The sequence below is a fragment of the Hylobates moloch genome, unplaced genomic scaffold (genome assembly GCF_009828535.3).
Source record: "Hylobates moloch isolate HMO894 unplaced genomic scaffold, HMol_V3 SCAFFOLD_18, whole genome shotgun sequence".
NCBI classification, from domain to species: Eukaryota; Metazoa; Chordata; class Mammalia; order Primates; family Hylobatidae; genus Hylobates; species Hylobates moloch.
Window position 1 is genome coordinate 9,087,538 of NW_026652293.1, and position 3,739 is coordinate 9,091,276.

Consider the following 3,739-nt stretch of genomic DNA (forward strand, 5'->3'; position numbering starts at 1 on the left):
TGTTCACTGTGCAATTCTTTAAACTCTTCTGAATTTTTACATTTTTCGTAATAACATATTGAGGGGAAATAAATCACACAGGTGGGTCACACCCGTCTCTTGTTGTACAATGCCAGGCTGGAGGGGAGCTTAGTCATTAGTCACCGAGTTCTTTCCCAAGTGTCCTGCAGGAAGAGTGCTGGACTAGACGTTTGAAGACACAGAATAACAAACAGGCAGTCCCTGTTTGGTGGAAATTTAGGATACCTCCGAGAAAATAGGACAGAATCATAAAATCAACAGTCGTAAAGACAGCGAGCTCTTTATTTTCTGCTTTAATGGAGGGGGAGCAAATTGCCTGACTATATATGTCCAAACACCTTTTCTTTTTTACTTTGATGCATGGGAAGGCTCACCACACTTAAAGAGACAGAAATGGGCAGTAAGAGAAAGTGGCCCAAAAGCACTTAGCGGGTTACAAAAGGTCCCCAGTGGAGAATCCACCTGCAGGTCCCAGAAGGTGTGTTGAGGAGCAGGAGGGGCACCTTTTGTGGCAGGTGGGTTTAGTGGAAAGTTCAGGCGACTTGGAACCATGCCAGGACCAACTCTGCCGATCTAGATGAACTTGAACAAGTCATTGTTCTCTTTAAAGCTTAATTTCCTCTTTTGTTGCCTATAGGCCAAATTCTGCCTAGGGCTTGTTTTTATTTTTCACATCTGAGGCAGGAAAACAAGGCAGTTCTGAAGACAGTCCTCAAAGGCTGATCTTGGCCTCTAGCCTTAGCTGAGAAGAACAGGGACCCCACACAGCCCATGGGAGAAAGGCGCCTAGGGCTTGTTTTTATATGGCCTGTGAGTTAATGGGGTTTTTAAAAATATTTTTCAATGGTTGGAAAAAATCAAGAGAAGAATAACATTTTGTGAGATGTAAAATTATATATAATTCAAATTTCAGAGTGCATAAATAAAGTTTATTGGAAAATGGCCAAACTCATTTGTTTACGTATTGTCTGTGGCAGCTCTCAATCAATAATAACCAGGTAGTTGCAACAGAGACCTTATGGCCTGCAAAGCCTAAAATATTTAGTCTCTATGCCTTTATTTGTTTATTTATTTTATTTTAACTGTTTTTTGAGACAGGATCTCACTCTGTCGCCCAGGCCAGAGTGCAGTGATCCAGTCTTGGCTCACTGATGCCTCGACCTCCTGGGCTCAAGCCATCCTCCCACCTCAGCCTCCCAAGTAGCTAGGACTACAGGAGTGCACCACCATGCCTGGCTAATTTTTGTATTTTTTGTAGAGTTGCAGTTTTGCCACGTTGTCCAGGCTGGTCTCAAACTCCTATGCTCAAGCGATCCTCCTGCTTTAGCCTCCCAAAATGCTGGGATTACAGGTGTGAGCTACTGCACCCAGCCTCTACCCCTTTACAGAAACAGTTTGCCAACCTGGTGTGAAATAGTTCATCTGCAACTTCACTGCTCCACATACCTCACTTCACAGAATTGCTGTGAGAAGTAATGAGATTTGGGTTTAGTAAACTGGAAGATTCCATAAGATGCAAGGTGTTACTACTGCCCTGATTTCATTTCTCTCAATACCATCCTTACAAAGGCAGGACAATCTAGAAGGAATGTCTTATATAATAGGAAGAGAAACTAAAGTTAACAAAGGGAGACAAATGGCATGCAGAAATAAATGCTCCTATTTTCCCTGAGAGGCTTCCTACAGCAAGGGCCTCAACCATGTACTCCCGCAAATTTGGGGATGTACAGTCTCGTCTGGAAAGATCCAAAGGGGAGGACCAGGCATTTTTCAGGAATTTAATGAGCCAGTTGTTAAACACACCATTATTGAAAAGTAAATTACATAAACTTATCATTTAATAAATGATATTAAAAGCAAAGGCAATAAATACTCTAATGTTATCAATTCCTAATTCTTTGACTTATTTTATTTTTCTGTGTTCTTGAGGTCATTTACACCTGTTCTATGTGTATGGTGAAAATACTATACATCAGTGTGCTACTGTGACTCTTTTCCTGGCTCTGCATTCAATGATGTCATATTTGGTATCTTGAAATTAGTCATGGCAGGAGTATTTACAATTGGCAGTTGGCAAGCCCTACAAATCAGGCATTCCCCCTAGTCTCAAAGCTGTTTGTTAAACACTTACCAGCACGCTGCTGGGACCAGGACTTCTATTTACAAGAGATTCACAAGGGAGAGAGAAGGCAAGTAGAGTAGAGAGTGGAGAATGACAGAGGGCAGGGGGTGGACATCATGGGGTGCAGAAGAGGAGGAGGGTCAGGTCTGCTTGTGTTCCAAGAAGCTTTTGAACCAGAAGAGATGTATTTGGGGATGAAGGCTTTGATGTGGCCATTTCTATGGTATGCATTCTTTGGTTCCACCTTCAGATTAATGAGGTGTCAAAGAATCTACCTCCATAAAGATGGGAACACCAAGGTTTGGGAGGGTTGGAGTCAGGGGGATGGTGAATGACTCGCCTGGAGTCATCCAGTGCCTCGCAGCCAGGTCTAGTATCCTAACTCCTTCTCCCAGACTAGCTCTTCCCAGAATGGTGACACTGTCTCACCAAGCACCTGCTGATGACAGGAAATGGACACATGAGTTGGACTTGCATTGCTGCTGTCTTCCTATCAGTGAGAACCTGTCTCCCTCCCTTCTGTCAACAGGCATCTGGAGGCTTTGTTAATCTAGGAGAGTCTGACCACCCACGTCCTCAGCTGGTCCCGTCCCTCCACAGCCCTCTTCTCCCAGCCCTTCAATCATCTCTCTGGACTATAAGCTTATTAAGAGCGAGGGAGTAGTCAGCACATCAAGTGTTTGGCACTGGGGTGAGGTGACTGACTACAGCTCTGGGAAGCTCCGCAGAACCAACACCAGAATGAAGGGTGTCTTCATTCTCCAATGAGAGGACTTTGCATCCTGACTTTGCGTACTCTTTCAGGAACAGATTACCAGAGACAGTCACGCAAGGGGACGGGAGATGGCACTGTGGGAGTGGCCCACTCTGTGAGCACATGAAATGATTTTAGATCTCCACTTCCACTTGGTAGCATGTAAAACAGCAGACTCTTGGAAAGTCATGTTTGGAAGGAATCCAAGAGGTCATCTTATCCAGAACTTCATTTTACAAACATGTAAACTGAGGCCAGAAAGAGAAAATGACAAGAGCAAATTTACATTGCTAATAGGTGATGGTGTTGGATTCAAACCCAGCTGTTTTATCCTGATGCAATAAGAAATACAGATTTGGTCTCTGTCCCTGGTTCCTGGCATAGAGCTCCTAAAACCCTTGTAATCTCTGACAAAATAATGTCGTTTGGATGCTAAGAGGAAACTGGTGGCTGGGAGCCCCTAGATGGCTTCAGAATGGGGGCTGGTCACCAGAAAGACCATGGTATGATTACAACCTCTGGAGAGGAGAGAGGGGCTGAAGGTTGCATTGATCCCTTATGGCCGATGATGTAATCAATCAGGCCTATGTCATAAAGCTTCCATAAAAACCAAAGAAAACTTGGTTCGGGAGGCTCCAGACAGCTGAACCTGTGGAGGTGCCTGGAGGGCGTATCTTCCGGAAAGCACATGGCAGCTCCACGCCCCTTCCCACATGCCTTGCCCTATGCATCTCTTCCATCTGGCTGCTCATCTGTATCCTTTATCATATCCTTTAAAAGAAACTGGTAAATGTAAAGTAAGTGTTCTGTGAGCTGCTCTAGCAAATTCATTGAAACCAAGG

The 3,739-nt window shown here is 44.3% G+C and overlaps 1 non-coding gene across 1 annotated transcript; it reads right to left on the minus strand.

Annotated features, from left to right (window-relative positions):
- Positions 1-690: 690 nt before the first annotated feature.
- LOC116458165 (small Cajal body-specific RNA 20) lies at positions 691-806 on the minus strand. The gene has a single exon (XR_004245231.1). It is a non-coding gene; the product is annotated as a small Cajal body-specific RNA 20 (non-coding RNA).
- Between the last annotated feature and the right edge of the window lie 2,933 nt (positions 807-3,739).